The sequence below is a fragment of the Protopterus annectens genome, chromosome 2.part1 (assembly GCF_019279795.1).
Source record: "Protopterus annectens isolate FY-2018-M chromosome 2.part1, PAN1.0, whole genome shotgun sequence".
Lineage (NCBI taxonomy): Eukaryota > Metazoa > Chordata > Ceratodontiformes > Protopteridae > Protopterus > Protopterus annectens.
In genome coordinates this window covers 47,971,988-47,989,561 of record NC_056729.1, presented here as the reverse complement: position 1 = coordinate 47,989,561, position 17,574 = coordinate 47,971,988, and the positions used below count along the sequence as shown (strand labels likewise).

The 17,574-nt window shown below is 45.2% G+C and overlaps 1 protein-coding gene across 1 annotated transcript in view; it reads left to right on the top strand.

Moving 5' to 3' along the window:
• Nucleotides 1-17,574, top strand: part of LOC122793961 — a gene marked incomplete at its 3' end in the record, with an annotated part of 2,396,194 nt that overhangs the window by 1,989,366 nt on the left and 389,254 nt on the right.

Here is a 17,574-nt window from a genome sequence, read left to right as displayed (position 1 = left end):
ATGTCATTTTGGAGGCTAGGAGGCCTAGCTCCAGGAAATCTTACTCAGAAAAATCGAAGAGATTCTGCGCCTGGAACCAGGCTCAAAACCTTGACCCTCTTGTCCCAAACATTCCTCAGATTTTGCAATACTTAACTGAGATGCTGGACAAAGGCCTATCCTTCTCATCAATTAAGATCCACGCCTCTGCCATTTCCGCACATTACAACACGGATCCTCCTTTATTCTCTCATCCCTTGCTAAAGCAGTACCTCAGAGGGGCTAAAAACATAAGACCGCCCCGGAGAGCACCAACTTGGGACCTCAATTTTATTTTGGAAAAACTGACCCTGCCACCTTTTGAGCCAGCCAATACAGATGATCTAAAATTTTTATCATGGAAAACAGCTCTGCTCCTGGCAGTAACTTCAGCACAAAGAGTCTCAGAGCTACAGGCATTAATGGCAGTGGAACCTTTTATAATTTTTCATCAGGACAGGGTTTCTTTAGGGACAAACCATACCTTTATGCCAAAGGTGGTATCTAGTGTGGCTCTTAACCAAACCATCCATTTGCCAACTTTTTATCCAAACCCCCAGAATAAAGGGGAGAAACTTCTGCACTCTTTGGACATACACAGGCAGCTACGCTTCTACTTGGACAAAACAAAAGCTTTAAGGAAAACTGAGCAACTGTTTGTAGCATATGCTGCAGGATCACAGGGCAAGGCTATTTCAAAGCAGACTATCTCCAAATGGATAGGACACTGTATTCGTTACTGCTACACACAGCATGGGAAATTTGTCCCCAATAACATTAGGCCATATTCTACCAGAGCAACAGCCACCTCAACAGCCTTTCTCAGAGGACTACCTACCAAGGAAATTTTGGAGGCTGCAACTTGGAGTTCAGTGCAAACCTTTACCAAGCATTACCACTTGCCTCTTTACTTTAAATCCAGAGCAGGATTTGCCACTGCAGTTCTGCAGGGCCTCATGGCCAAACCTAACTCTTTATAGTCCAGCCACCTAACCTCAGCTTTGGGATTCTACCCAAGTGTAATGACTGCAGCAGTGTAACACGATGAACATAGTACAGTTTTGTACCTACCATAAATGTAGATGTTCGAGTGTTCACACTGCTGTGCAGTCCAGGTTACCCTCCCTCCATCTCCTCTGCCCTAGCTGGACTTATCTATACCTTTCTATCCTATACTACCTTTGTGGTGTATTTGCTTGTAACTGAAGGTATTGTTTTCTTTTTATGTATATGTTTTATTAGCAATATGTATTACCTACCTACTTGGGGGCATCTGACATCTGGAGCAAGAAAAACTGAAGAAAATGGCTTCGGATGTATCTTATATGCCCCTGGCGCACTGACGTCATGGAAGAAGCGACAGCAACCGACGCCGGACCAAGACTTTGGAACTCTGGCAGACTGCGGGGACCGCCTGATGGCAGGATAACCCAAGTGTAATGACTGAAGCAGTGTGAACACTCGAACATCTACATTTATGGTAGATACAAAACTGTGCTTTCCTTTTCTGGGACCTCAGTTTCATTCTGGAGAGACTTGCCTTACCTTTCCACCATTTGGGACGTGGCTTCCGCTGAGATGAAATTCTTGACCTGTAAGACTGCCTTCTTGCTAGCCATTACCTCAGCCAGAAGGGTATCTGAACTTAAGGTCCTTGTGTGTGGAGCCCTTCATCTTCCACCCAGACAAGTGTCACTCAGGACTAGCCCTTACCTTTTTTTTTTTTTTCTGGAGGACTTTTTGCCCAAGGTGGTGACAGAAACTTCTTTAAATCAAACCATGCACTTAACTACATTCTTCCTTAAGCCACAATACAAAAGAGAGAGGATCCTTCATTCTTTGGATGTGCATAGATAACTGTTACTACTTGGATAGAACAAGAGTGCCAGGAAATCAGACCAGCTGTTAGTGGCTTCTGCTAATTCCACTAAGGGGAAACCAGCTTCCAAGCAAACCATCTCCAAATGTTTCTCCCACTGTATCTTCATTTGCTACAGCCATCATGTTAAGAAGCCTCCTGATCCAGTAAGGACACATTTAGCTAGAGCCGCTGCTGCCTCTACTGTTTTTGTTAAAGGAGTGGCAACTAAAAACATTTTGGAAGCAGCTACTTGGTCCTCTGTGTATACCTTCACAAAGCATTACCATTTTCCTACATTTTCCCTTAATTAGGCGACGACCTAGTCCAGGCAAAAGACAAGGAAAGGCTTCACCACCACTCCCGGGACTTTCTTGTTATCCTGCAAGTCCCTAGGGTTTATGATCAACTTCCAAAAGTCCCACCTCAACCCCACACAGGATATTGTCTCCCTGAGTTGCAGAATCAGGAAAGACCTCATGAAGGCCTTTCTTCCAACAGAAGAAGTGGTATCCCTTCAAAACAACCTTCTTTCTGCTATACAATCAACAGAACTGACTGCAAGACAATATCTGAGACTTCTAGGTTACATGGCGACTACCATTCCCATATTGCCCTTAGCAAGGATGCACATGAGGAAACCTCAGTGGTACCTCCGGTCGGTGTGGACCCAACACTTCCACCCAGTGAAGTTCAGAATCCCGCTGCTCACCTGTTTACATCTGGAACTGAGATGGTGGGTGGCTCAAGTAGTCCAAAACCCAGGTCTGCCTCTGCAAACACTCTCTCCCTCCCAGACCATGTACACAGATGCCTCAGACCTGGGCTGGGGAGCGACTCGGGGGAAAAAGGAAGGTACAAGGTTTGTGGACAGACAGACTTAGACAAGACCTCATAAACGTGAGAGAAATGAGGGCCATTCTCCTAGTTCTACAGGCCTTCCAGCCATAGCTAGAACAGGACCTTCTAAAAATATTCACAGACAACACCACAGTCCTATGGTGTCTCAACAAGCAGAGAAGGATCAAGTCCTACCTCCTATGCAGATTAGCTCTGCAGGTGTGGGAAATTGCTACTTCACAGGGGATCACCCTCCAGGCTGCCTACATCCCATCCCTGTACAACTCTCAGGCAGATTACCTAAGCAGAACAATTTCAAACAACCATGAATGGATGCTGCAAAGAGATGATGTTCTTCGTCTCACATTGCTGCAGTCATAACCTGTGGGTAGTCGGCTGTCCTCGGTCGGCCCGAATACCAAAGAGTTAGGCTGGCGTCAGTCAAGGGCGCCCGGAGCTGACGTCAGTACGTAGTAGTACTTAAGCGCATGACCGACGCCATATCTTCAGTCTTTCTTGCCGCGTGGTCCGAAGCAGAAGCAGCGTTTGCAAGTGCCGTTCGGCGTTCTGAAATTTTCAGTTTTCGAGTTTCAGACCGAAGACCAAGTTGGGCTAAGTACCCCGTTGGGGAAAATTTTTGTCTTTTCTTGCTTCAGTTAATCCGGATGTCAGAAAAAGTTAATAATTGTATTTCTTTTGGGAAACAGATACCTCATAGGGACTATCATTCTCTCTGTATTCCTTGCTTGGGGCCTGAGCACGACGTAGTCGGGTGTCGCTTTTGCGTTAGATTTAATAAGCGCACCATTAAACGCAGATTAGACTGTGCTAGGCTTGTTTTCGGTAAGCGGTGTAACTACAACATGCCGTCGGATCCTCCGACGCCCGCTACCGCAAAAAAGCGAAAAGATAAATCTTTAAGGTCTAAACAGGATGAGTCGTCCGTTGCGGATGCCGGTTCTATGGAATCTACGGTTGAATCTGTGGATCCAGCCGAGGTCTCGGCTGAATCCCAGGGGGAACCTTTACTTTTACAGGAGTTGGCCTCTCAGGAGTTAGGTCAGGCCGAGGGTGCTTCTCAAGTTTCTGTGGTTCCATCCTTACAAAAGGTTATTAGGCCTTCTACTTCAGTCACTAAAGGCCCTGCTAAGGCTAGACCTGGTATTTCTGGTACGGGCCACAGCCCTAGTTCTTCGGGCTCTGTTCCTAAAAAACATATGTTGAAAATGGCAGAGGATTTGATTACTTTGATCAGGGGTTCTATGCCCCCTCCAGAGAAGAGGCCTAGGGTGGAGACAGATTTAGAGGGAATGGAGCATTCCTCAGATTACTCTGATTCCTCAGCTGAGGATATTCAGGATTTTCCTCCCTATTCTGATTCGGATGCAGAGGATTCCTGTCCTCCTGCTTCACCTCCAGAGGTTTTTTCCTTTTCTGAAACCTTGCATTCCATGAGGGAGCATTTCAAGTGGGAAGGTCAGGATTTTTCAGATTCTCGTAAGAGGCTTAGGGAATTTTTGTTTTTGCCACAAAATAGACCTTTGGCTATTCCCCCTGTTTTAGATGTTGTTCAGGATGTTTTTTCTGAAGCTTCCCTTAATCCTGATTCTTTACACCCTGCCCCTGTCAAGCCAGACAGGTATTACAGAGTTCCAGAGGCACATAAATATTTGTATAAGAGTCCTAGAGCTGACCTGGAAACTATTATACAAGGGCCTAAGGGTGTCAGGGCTTCTGTGGTTAAGAATCCAGTTCCTTTGGATAAAGATTCTAGAGCGTTGGATAGGTGGGGTAAAAAAGTGTACACCTCTTCTACGTTAGCTATGAGGGCTTTAAATTGCCAATTTCATATGCTGAAGTATCAGAACTTTCTGTTAGGTCAATTGAAATCTAAGGTAGATGCTTTATCTGAGGGTATAGAGTGTAAGGAATTGCAGGACTTGGTTCATGCTTCAGATCAAGTTGGTAAACATTCCTTGCAGTGTGGCTTTGATGCCTTTCAGGCTTCTTCCAGGGTGGCTGCTACTGGTTCAGTTATTCGTAGACATGCCTGGCTTAAGGATCAAAATTTGTCAGAGCATGTTAAAGCTCGGATTTTAGATGCTGCTCTTCAATCTGAAGTTCTTTTTGGTTCCCCTGTGGAGTCAGTTGTGAAAAAGATGGAAGACAAAGCTAAGTCTATGCAGACAGTTAAGGAATTTTTGCAAGTGCAGCCCCCTAAGTTTAGCAGGAATTGGCCTGCAAGAGGATGGTCTTATCCTTCTTCAGATTTTCAGTCTAAGGGCAGGTCTAGACGTGGTAGGGGCAGGGCTCACGCTTAAGGTTCTTTCAGACCTAGGACTTGGAGTTCTCCTGCACAATCTTCTGGTGAGGGCAGGGGTCAGCCTTTTCGTAAACAGACTCAATGACCTGTATCTCCAGCTGCCAGATCCTTCCTTTCTGGCAGCTCCTCTAGGAGGAAAGTTGGCACTTTTCAAACAAAATTGGCATTTGGTCACCCAGGACAAATGGGTGTTGGACATAATAGATCAAGGCTACAAGTTTTATTTTCACACTTTTCCTCCTTTCAAAGGCATGCCAGATGTACCTCCTCAGCAAAGGCTGGAGGCTCAGGAACAAATTTCTTTGCTTTTACAGATGGGGGCAATCCAGGTGGTACCTCCGTCAGAAGAAGGCCTAGGGTTTTATTCTCGTCTATTCCTAGTGCCAAAGAAAGGAAACACTTGGAGGCCAATTCTGGATTTGTCCATTCTCAATACATACCTAGACATTCCAAAGTTCAAGATGTTAACATTACAGCAACTTCTGCCTCTGCTAGGCAAAGATCACTGGATGGTAACTCTGGATCTCAAAGAGGCCTATCTTCACATTCCTATCAGGCCCAGGTGCAGGAGTTTCCTGCGTTTTCGGGCTGGTACTTTTCATTATCAGTTCTCTGCATTGCCCTTTGGTTTATCTACTGCCCCCAGGGTGTTCACAAAGGTTCTGGCTCCTGTAATAGCTTTCTTAAGACTGAGGGGAATACAAATTTATCCTTATCTGGACGATTGCCTGATTCTTGCTCAAGACAAAGACAAGTTACTCCAACAGCTACAGTATGTAATGGCAGTTTTAAGGTGCCTAGGGTATTCTGTGAACGAAACAAAGTCCAGTCTAGTACCCTCTCAGGACATGTGCTTTCTGGGTGTGAGACTGAATACAGCCTCTCGGATGGCTTTTCTGACCCCGGACAAACAAAGAACTCTTCACCTATACTTCCAGCAATTATCAGTACTGTCCAGGCTGACTGCAAGGACAGTCCTTCAAGCCTTGGGGTTCATGGCATCTTGCATTCTGGTACTTCCCAATGCCAAACTGCATATGAGGAAGCTACAATGGTATCTCAAAAGCGTATGGACTCAACACTGCCACGATTTGGACACTGTCATTCAGATAATACCTTGCATCCAGAAGGAATTCTTGTGGTGGGCACAGGAATGTCACCTAAATAAGGGACTCTCTGTGACCCGACCAGAGGCGAATCAGATCTTAACGACAGATGCCTCAGACCTGGCTTGGGGAGCACACTTCAATGGGAAATGGATTCAAGACACGTGGCCTCCCAAACTACCGCATTTGCATATCAACATGAAGGAGATGTTAGCAGTCCAGTTTGCCCTGATGGCTTTCAAGGGCCTACTTCAACCAGGACAGGTGTTGATACAAACAGACAACACTACAGTCATGTGGTACATCAACAAGCAGGGGGGGACCCATTCTTACCCTCTTTGCAGACAAGCTATGATATTGTGGGAGACTGCTCTGGGTTTGCACATCACTCTTCAAGCACGGTTTCTGCCAGGAGCACAGAACTCCCTAGCAGATGTATTGAGCAGACAAATTGTGGATCCCCACGAGTGGAAATTGGATCCTCAGGTATTTCAACAGTTGACAGTGGCTTGGGGAACTCCAGACATAGATCTGTTCGCTTCTCCTCTAAATTTCCAACTACCAAAATTTTGCACAAGGATGTTTCACCCAAAAGCTTGGAAAGTGGATGCTCTATCTTTCAGTTGGAACAACCTTCACGTCTATGCTTTTCCTCCTCTGCCTCTCCTTACCAAGGTACTCTTGAAAGTCAGGCGGGACAAGCCTTGCATGATTTTAATAGCACCAGATTGGCCACGACAGCACTGGTATCCTCTGCTGAGGAGTTTAATTCAGGAGCCTCCTTGGCCTTTGCCACAGCTTCCTCACTTGTCGTCCCAGTCAAGCAGTCATTTGCTCAATGTCAGGGTGCAGTCCCTGCATCTAACGGCCTGGCGTATTCTGTTTTAGAGCCTGTGGGTTCTCAGCTTCCTCAACGGGTTTTAGATGTCATTTTGGAAGCTAGGCGGCCCAGCACTAGAAAAGTTTATGCTGATAAATGGAAGAGATTTTTTCTTTGGAGCACAACAAAGGACTTTGATGTCTCGGTACCTAATTTGAGTTTTACACTGCAGTACCTTACTGAATTACTAGACAAGGGTTTGTCATTTTCCTCTGTGAAGGTTCATGCTGCAGCCATTTCTGCTCACTATGATTGTGATCCTCCTTTATTTTCTCACCCTTTGTTTGTTTAAACAATTTCTTAGAGGGGCAAAAAATATAAGACCCCCACGCAGAGCTCCTACTCCTTCCTGGGATCTCAATTTTGTGTTGGAGAAGCTTACTTTGCCTCCTTTTGAACCTGCAGCTGGGTCTGAATTGAAGTTTTTGTCTTGGAAGACTGCCTTTTTTGTTGGCCATTACTTCTGCTAGAAGGGTATCTGAATTGCAGGCTCTCATGGCAGTTGAACCCTTTCTGATATTCCATAAGGATAGAGTTTCTTTGCGTACTAACCCTACTTTCATGCCAAAAGTGATTTCTAATGTGGCCTTGAACCAGTCTATCCATTTGCCTACCTTTTATGCTGATCCCCAAAATAAGGGGGAAAAAATCTTGCATTCTTTGGATATACACAGGCAGTTACGTTACTATTTGAGCAGAACTAAGGAGTTCAGGCAGACTCAACAGTTATTTGTTTCTTTTGCTTTGGGTTCACAAGGGAAAGCTGTTTCAAAGCAGACTATTTCAAAGTGGATTGGTAATTGTATTGCTTTTTGTTATTCTCATCATGGGAAGATTGTTCCTGCTGGGATTAGACCTCATTCCACTAGGGCTTCTGCCACTTCTACTGCTTTTTTGAGGGGTGTAGCTACTAAGGATATTTTGGAAGCAGCTACTTGGAGTTCAGTTCATACTTTTACTAAGCATTACCATCTCCCTCTTTACTCCAAGTCCAGGGCTGGGTTTGCCACTGCAGTCTTACAGGGCATGTTAGCAGCCCCTAATGCTTTTTAGTTTGCCAGCCTCCCTTTTCCTTTGGGATTCTACCCACAGGTTATGACTGCAGCAATGTGAGACGAAGAACATAGTACAGTTTTGTACCTACCATAAATGTAGATGTTCGAGGATCCACATTGCTGCAATCCTATTTTCCCTCCCTCCTTCCCCTCTTGGGTTTGGGGTTGTTGTTGTTGTTGTTATTGTTCCTTGGGGATAATTGTTGTTTTCTCCTTTGTGGCTCTGGCCTTTTCTTTTTAAGGCCTTCTGACATCTGGGGCAAGAAAGACTGAAGATATGGCGTCGGTCATGCGCTTAAGTACTACTACGTACTGACGTCAGCTCCGGGCGCCCTTGACCGACGCCAGCCTAACTCTTTGGTATTCGGGCCGACCGAGGACAGCGGACTACCCACAGGTTATGACTGCAGCAATGTGGATCCTCGAACATCTACATTTATGGTAGGTACAAAACTGTACTTTTTCCTGGCTATGGTGCACAAGTGAGGTATTCCAGAGATAGACCTGTTCGCCTCCACCATAAACAGGCAGCTTCCTAGCTACTGCACTAGGACACCAGACCCAAAGGCATTAGCAACAGATGCCTTCTCGACCTGGAAGGGGAAATTCCTCTATGCATTTCCCCCCCTCCCCACTGATACAAAGGGTCCTGCTGAAAATTCAGCATGACTCACCCAAAATCTTCCTGGTGACCCCCTACAAGCCAAGACATCACTTGTTCCCCTCTTCTTTTTCACCGGTCCAAGGGCAATCACCACAATTGCCCCCTTCAGTGGACCTGCTCACACATAACAAGGGGACTCTGATACACCCACAGTGGCAATCCCTGCACCTCACCCTGTGGCTGATAGGATTCTGATCCCCTTCAGACACCTATACATTGAGGATGTGCTCACTGTCCTGCAGGAGGTCTGGAACCCCAACACAAGGGAATCCTATCTCTCTCAATGGAAAAGGATTTCCACTTGGTGTCATAAAAGACAGTTGGGACCCTCTGGAAAGCGATATTTCTCTCATCCTGTCTTGCCTGTGTGAACTTATGCAGACAGGACCGTCATACTCGTATGTTAAAGCACATTTGTCTGCCATCTCTGCCTGCCTTCCTCTGGAGCCTCCCTTTGCATCCAGACTCCCCGCTAAACTGTTCCTCAAAGGGGTACTGCACTTGAGACCACCCAGAAAACCCTCTCCTCCACCCTGAGACCTTAACTTTATGTATTAGAAAAACTTATTCTAGTCCCCTTTGAGCCACCAGACAAAGTTCCCGTTGTATTGGTAGCTCTGACCTCAGCCAGAAGGGTCTCAGAATTGCAAGCTCTTATGGCTTGCAGCACCATTTTTAGTCTTCCACCTAGACAAGATGACTCTCAGGACTAACCCGTCATTCACTCCCAAAGTAGTGAATGACCTAGCATTGAACCAGGCCATCCGTTTGCCTACCTTCTTCCCCAACCCACATGGGATAGTGAGGGAGTTAATTTCCATAAAACCAAACCTTTTAGGAAGTCTGACCAACTGTTTGTCTCCTTCCAACCCCAGAGCCCTGGGGAAAGCTGTGAGCAAACAGACCATTTCAGCTTGGATCTCCAGGGCCATCTCCTTCTGCTTTTTACACCATGAAAAGACCTTGCAGGGCAATGTCAAAGCCCACTCCACCAGAGCAGTGGCTTCTTCTGGAGCCTTTTTTAAGGGGTTAGACACTAACTCCATACTTGATGCATCTACTTGGTCCTCAGTGCACACCTTCACCAAACAATACAAATTGGACCACATCTCCAGAGCTAGGGCAGGGTTTGCCAGGGCTATCCTACATGGATTCCTGGAAACATCATCTAGGCCACCTCCCAATACTCACTGAGCTTTAGCACTCGCCCACATGTAGAATACTGCAATTCTGGAATAGAAAGACATAGGAAAGTTGTGTAAAATCTTACCATAACCATAGATGTCCTTCTCTTCCATGTTGCAGTATTCCTTCCCACCTCCCCCTCTTGTCAGACTGCACTTGCTCTCCTCGGTGATACTGGACAGGCTATGCCCTTATAGGACTGGCTCTGATTAGGGCCTTTTTTAGCTTTTGAGGGCTCATGCGTGCAGACGTCACTTCTATGGCCCCACGATGTCCTTCAAGAATGCAACTGCAGTCATAACATATGGGTTGTCCTGCCTCAGGCAGCCCTCGGTCGGCCGGATTCCAAAGTCTGGGTCCGACGTCGGCTGATGTTGCATTTCTCTCCGACGTCAGAGCGGCTGGGGTACATAAGCGTCAGCCAACGCCATCTTCTCCAGTCTTTCTTGCCGCGCGGTGCCCAAAGCAGAAGCAGTTCGCAAGTGCCGGTCGGTCCGCTCCTGTATTCTTCGAAACCGAAGTCATCAAAAAAGCTAAGTACCCCGTTGGGGACCTTTTCTTGCCTCAGCCGATGTCAGAAATTACTGAAAAAGTAAATAATTGTTTGTCTTGTGGTAAACAAATACCTCATAAGGATTTCCACTCTTACTGCCTCCCTTGCCTTGGCCCAGACCACGACGTCTCAGCCTGTGCCGCCTGTGCTCGCTTCAATAAGCGCACTCTCAGGCGCCGGGCGGAGTTCCCTGAAGACTTTTTCGGCGATAAATTTGACTATACAATGCCGTCGGAACATCCGACAACGCAGACTCCTAAGAAACGAAAAGTCCGGGACCGGCATCTTCCACCGACACCACGCCAAAACTAACCGCTAGTGCTCCAGTTCCCTCTGAGGCGGTTATTCCACCGCTCCGAACCAAAGACACCGCATTACCGATACCTCTGATACCGGAGGCCACTCCGACACCAGTTATTGACTTTCCTCCGGATACTGAAACCGAGGAAATGCCCGAGACCATGCTGTTGATAAGGTCACTCCTGCACGTGGAGCGGCTAGGCCTCCCATGCCCATGTCTATCAAGGCCTACACACGTGCCAAGGCAGCCAGCAAGTCCAAGCATCTTTCTGCTAAAACCTTACCTCAGCCTACTCCTGAAACTCAAATCATGGCTATGGCCGCAGATTTAATTTCCCTGATCAGAGGTTCCCAGGCCCATCCTGAGAGAGGATCCCAGCCTCCTCCTGATAAGAGGCCCAGGGTTGAATCCTCTGACCCTCTTCCTACAGATGAAGATTCTGAGGACTCTTTTCGCTCCGAAAGCCAGGAAGAGCCCTTCCAGACCTATGAGGATTCAGATGCAGAGGACTCCATCCCCTCGGCTTCTCCTCCTGAGGATATGTCTTTTGGGGAAGTTCTGCATTCCATGAGGGAGCATTTTAAGTGGTAAGGCCAGGAATATTCAGATTCCAGAAAGCGCCTTCGAACCTTCCTTAAAAAGCCCCAACACAGACCCTTAGCTATACCTCCTGTGCTTGATGTTTTGGATGATTTATACTCTGACTCCAGTGTTACCCCTGATACTCTTCCTCCTGCTCCTGTCAAACCTGACAGATACTATAGAGTCCCAGAAACCCATTCTCATTTCTTTAGGGCCCATGCTGTTGATTTAGAAACAATTTCCCAGGGGCCTAAAGGGGTTTCAGCTACCACCTCCAAAAACCCTTTGCCTTCCAACAGGGGAGCAAGGTCTTTAGAGAGATGGGGGAAGAAGGTCTACACCTCCACTACTTTATCTATGAGAGCTCTCAATTGTCTCTTTCACATGTTTCAATATCAGGATTTCCTGTTAGATGATTTACAGAAAAGATTGGCCTCCCCTGAACCTTTAGATAGGAAGTCTTTGAAGGAGGCTGTACACAATTCTCAGCAAGTTAGCAATCATTTTCTACAGTGTGGATATGATGCATTGGAAGCTTCATGTAGGGCAGCTATGACAGGGGCGGTCATTCGTAGACATGCATGGTTAAAAGATCAACCTTTACCAGATCATGTTAAGGCAAAACTTCTTGATGCACCCTTAGAAAAGAACAAGCTTTTTGGTGCTAATGCTAAAGATGTGTTAAAGTCCATTGAGGAAAAAGCCAAGTCAGTTCAGACAGTCAAAGATTTCCTCCAGGTTCAGCCACCCAGATTCAGCAGGAACTGGCCTTCTAAAAACTGGTCCTTTCCTAATCCTGAAAGATTTCAAAGGGGCAAAAACAGGCGTGCCCGGGGAAGAGGCCAATACAGAGGATCCTACAGGGGACGACAGTGGCAACCAGCAAACCAAAGAAGTGACACAGGGGTTTCTCCCGCCCGACAGGGACAATCTCAATGACTTTCCTCTAGTTCCACTGACCAAGGAGCAAGCAGAACCTTCTTTGGGAGGAAATTTATCTCTGTTTACAAAAAATTGGCACAAACTGACAAAGGACAAATGGATTTTGGACATTATAGACCACGGTTACAGGTTCCATTTTCATACCTTGCCAAGAAAACTGGGCATGCCAAACCTTCCACAAAATCAGAGGGCAGAGGCTATCAAGCAAATTTCTCTGCTTGCTCAGATCAAAGCAATAGAAAAAGTTCCACAACAAGAACAAGGTCAGGGGTTTTACTCAAGACTGTTCCTTGTTCCAAGAAGAGAAACTCAATGGAGACCAATACTGGACTTGTCCGCTTTAAACACTTTTCTCATAGTACCAAAGTTCAAAATGCTGACTCTACAGCAACTCCTTCCCATGCTGGGCAAGGGGTCTTGGCTGATTACTCTGGACCTCAAGGAGGCATATCTGCATGTCCCTATCAGACACAGCTGCAGAAGATACCTTAGATTTCTTGCAGGGCCAGAGCATTATCAATTCTCAGCATTGCCATTTGGCTTATCTACTGCGCCCAGAGTATTCACGAAATGCCTGGCTTCAGTAATTGCTCATTGCAGGCTCCAGGGGATTCAAATCTACCCGTACCTGGACGATTGCCTCATACAAGCGGACGACAAACTAACTTTGACAAAAAACTTGAATTATGTCATGCATTTGCTACAGGCTCTGGGATACACAGTCAATTTTTAAAAGTCAAGACTTCAGCCATCCCAGCAAATTACCTTCTTAGGAGCCAAACTAGGCACAGCCTCTCAACTGGCTTACCTGACAGAAGACAAGCAAAAGAAGTTAACTCATTACTTCAAAAGTTTAGCAAAGCTCACCCAGATGACTGCAAGGAGATTCCTACAGATCCTGGGTTACATGGCATCCTGCATTCTCCTGGTTCCACTAGCAAGACTACACATGAGAAAGCTTCAATGGTACCTAGAAAGCTTATGGTCTCAACACAGCAACAACCTAGAAGCAACCATACCGCTCATTCCATGTCTTCAAAAGGAATTTCTGTGGTGGGCCTCAGTAAGCCAGTCAAACACAGGTATGTCGTTCAAAAAACCTCAGATAACACAGACCATGACCACAGACGCCTCAGACCTTGGATGGGGGGAGCACATGGAGGGCAGATGTATTCAAGGACAATGGTCTCCAAAGGAAACACATCTGCATATCAACCAAAAAGAAATGCTGGCAGTAATGCATGCCATCGAGGCCTTCGGACAACAACTACAACCAGGCCACCTACTAATACGGACAGACAACACCACTGTGATGTGGTACATAAACAAGCAGGGGGGCACTCATTCTTACCCCCTTTGCAGACTGACAATGAATCTTTGGGAAAAATCACTGAGCCTAAACATACAGTTGCAATCCCAGTTTGTTCCAGGCAAGGACAATGTTCTGGCGGTCAGTCTAAGCAGGAATTTCCTAGACCCCCACGAATGGAGGTTACATCCAGAAATCTTTATACGACTCACTTCGACATGGGGCAGGCCGGACGCAGACCTATTTGCCTCCCACCTCAATCATCACTTACAAAAGTTCTGTTCAAGGACATATCATCCACAAGCATGGAAAATAGATGCTCTCTCATTCAACTGGAGCTCCCTAAAAATCTATGCATTTCCACCTCTGCCACTGATGACCACAGTGTTACTGAAGATCAAAGCAGAGCAGCCCAAGGGGATCCTAATAGCTCCAGACTGGCCAAGACAACACTGGTACCCACTACTACGGAGCATATGTCACAACAAAACGTGGACCCTCCCCCAATGGCCCCAACTTTTGACTCAACACGACTTCAGGACAGTTCATCCCAACATCCAGACTCTACAGCTAACAGCTTGGGAGATCCCATGAATAACCTCAACCTACCTCTTTCCAAGGAAGTTCAGCGGATACTGACAGATGCCCGCAGACCATCCACCAGAAAGGTTTACTCAGACAAATGGAAGAGATTCAGCATTTGGAATACCACCAAGGGCCATGATGCATCACTTTTGAGCATCCCACTCATCCTGGAATATTTGGCAGATATGCTACATAATGGATTCTCATTCTCCTCTATAAAAATACATGCTTCAGCTATCTCAGCTAGATACAACACTGATCCACCTGTGTTTTCGCATCCTTTGTTAAGGCAATTTCTTAGAGGAATCAGGAATATAAAGCCCCCAAGAAAGGCACCAGTACCAGCTTGGGACCTCAACTTTGTCCTAGAAAAATTGACTCTACCTCCCTTTGAGCCAGCAGCTTCTGTGGATTTACAGTTTCTTTCCTGGAAGACAGCTTTCCTGTTGGCCATTACCTCAGCAAGAAGGGTTTCGGAATTACAGGCCCTAATGGCTATACCACTGTTCATAACTTTTCACAGAGACAGGGTCTCCTTACGAACCAACCCTACCTTTCTCCCAAAAGTGGTATCTAGGGTTTTTTTAAATCAAGCAATTAACCTGCCTACTTTCTTTCCCAATCCTGAGAACAAAGGGGAAAGACTGTTGCATACCTTGGACATTCACAGACAACTTCACTACTACCTGGACAGAACCAAGACCAGTAGGAAGTCTGATCAGCTTTTTGCAGCTTACGCCCCTGGAGTACAAGGAAAAGCAATTTCCAAACAGACAATTTCAAAATGGATTGGACATTGCATCAGATTCTGTTATTCCTTCCATGGAAAGTGTGTGCCAGCCAATGTCAGACCACACTCCACCAGAGCTACAGCCACCTCTACAGCATTCTTAAGAGGGGTGCCTACAAAAGACATACTAGAAGCTGCTACATGGAGCTCCGTGCATACATTTTCCAAACACTACAACCTTCCTCTATATTCCAGATCCAGAGCAGGCTTTGCTTCGGCAGTCCTGCAGGGATTGATAGCTACACCATCCTTTTCTTAGAGCATTCCACCTCCCCCAGCTAAGCTATGGTATTCAACCCATATGTTATGACTGCAGTTGCATTCTTGAAGGACATAGTACAGTTTTGTACCTACCATAAATGTAGATGTCCGATAGATATGCAACTGCAGTCGGGTTTTCCCTTCCCTCCTTCCCCTCTATGCCTTGGGTCCACTCCTATCCCTGTTATCCTTAGCTGGGGATACCTGTTATGGTGTATCTGTTTATTGCTTATTTATTTGTCTGGAAACCTGTTTTATCTTCCAATTTGATTACAGCCTTCCTTGGAGGGCACCTGGCATCTGGGGCAAGAAACACTGAAGAAGATGGTGTCGGCTGATGCTTATGTACTCCAGCCACTCGGACGTCGGAGAGAAATGCGACATCAGCCGACGTCGGACCCAGACTTTGGAATCCGGCCGACCGAGGGCTGCCTGAGGCAGGACAACCCATATGTTATGACTGCAGTTGCATATCTATCAAACATCTACATTTATGGCAGGTACAAAACTGTACTTTTCTGCTGCCACATCAGACATCCGACAAACCTAGAGAGACTGAAAATCTTTGGAAACCTGGCCAGAATAACTGGAGAGGAAGAAGGGTAAACTCGCATGTAGAATACTGCCACATGGAAGAGAAGGAAATCTATGGTTATGGTAAGATTTTACACAACTTTACTTTATGGAAACTTGAATTACATTCTGTATACTTTCTGGGTGTCTGTTAAAATTAATGATATGTTGTATCCAGATTATTATAAGCAGTATGTTTTATTTGCAGTGTCCCGCCAGAATAGGCCACCTTTGTATCAGTCTAGTTTTCACAAAGGTGGAGAGGTATTAGGTGCAGACATTTCACAGTAAAGAACAACACTACACCCTACAGTTGCTTCGTATTTACAGATTTGCATGTTATTGTATAGAACGAGTTACACAGTACATACTAGATTATATGTCGTGCACTGAAAACACTCCAGTGCTGGTCAGAACTTGCTACTGTGCAGCTACCAGAGAGAGAAAATTTTGATCTGGCATTTGACTAATCGTTAAATGTCCAACTTTCATCGAAATAAGAACTAAGTTGACAATTTAACAATAAAGACATAATTGAGAGCTCACTGTTCAAGTAAGATCTCTCTTTCTGTGAAAAAAGTCAAGGGTAAATGCAAACAGCTCAGGCTCTTCTGTATTAAAATACACAAACTGACATGTTTTGCATTGATTTTGTCTTTTATCGATTACGGTAAACTTCTGCAAGCAGAAATGCTGTGCATTTTACAATTACTTCATTTAGTCAGCTAAGACTCTAAATCTGTTTGTCATCTGGGACAAAAATAAATATCAGTGTGTAAATGTTAAAACTGTCTTGCAAGTAATGTTACACCCTTACCTGTCAAAATGTCAGGAACTCAAAAGAAAAAAAATATAAAAGCCAACTGAATGCAAGACAAACAGCCCTAACTGTACGAGAGATCCTTTAACTTTCTCTTTACTGGGGAGACTAAACATTTAAAAAAAAAAAAAAACACATGAAAGTTTTTTTTTTTTTTAATCTGAACAACTTCACAGAGTGAATAAAGTTCCTCCTTTTACAGAACTCACAACCTGATTGGTAACCTCTCATGGGTCATAGTTACAGTTCTATGATCCCAATAATAGGATGGCTGTAAATCTGTCAGAACACTTCATAAATGCATGTGCGGGTGTAAAATGCTCTAGGGCGCAAGTCTGCATTTATTTTCTGCTTTTGTTTTGATTGGTAGTGTACCATCTTTATTTGGAACGACTACTGTCTGTGCTTTTTGCTTTCAAGTACTTTCGTTGTTGGTTTATGAATAATTGTGATGTGTTATAGTGTCTGTTTAAAATTAACTAAGTTTGTCTTGTAGTCTGTGAAGGACTGTATTAAAGGCTATGCCAGCTGGACAAGAGGGAGAAAGAAATGTTGCTTTGAAAGTTTTTTTTTTTTTTTTTTTAAATCTGTTTTATTACCAGTGGGAGCTGAATGTGAAAGAAACAATACCACCTGCAGTACTGCAAGAGTGTTCTTTCCAGACTGTTAACGAGCACATACCTCTCAACCGTGTCCAGTTTTGGCTCAGAATTCGGTACTATGACCGTCTTAGTTCTGAAATGAATTTCTAAGGTCACATGGGCCACAGGTTATCCTAGCATTCAGCAGACTTATCCTAGCATTTGGTGGGTACAAGCCAGAAGCAGTAATTATAGTAATTCTTGTTTTGAATGCCAGTTTATCACAGAATACAAACACAGTAGTTATATAAAAAAAAATTTAATTGAAGGGGCTTCTCGGAAATTTGT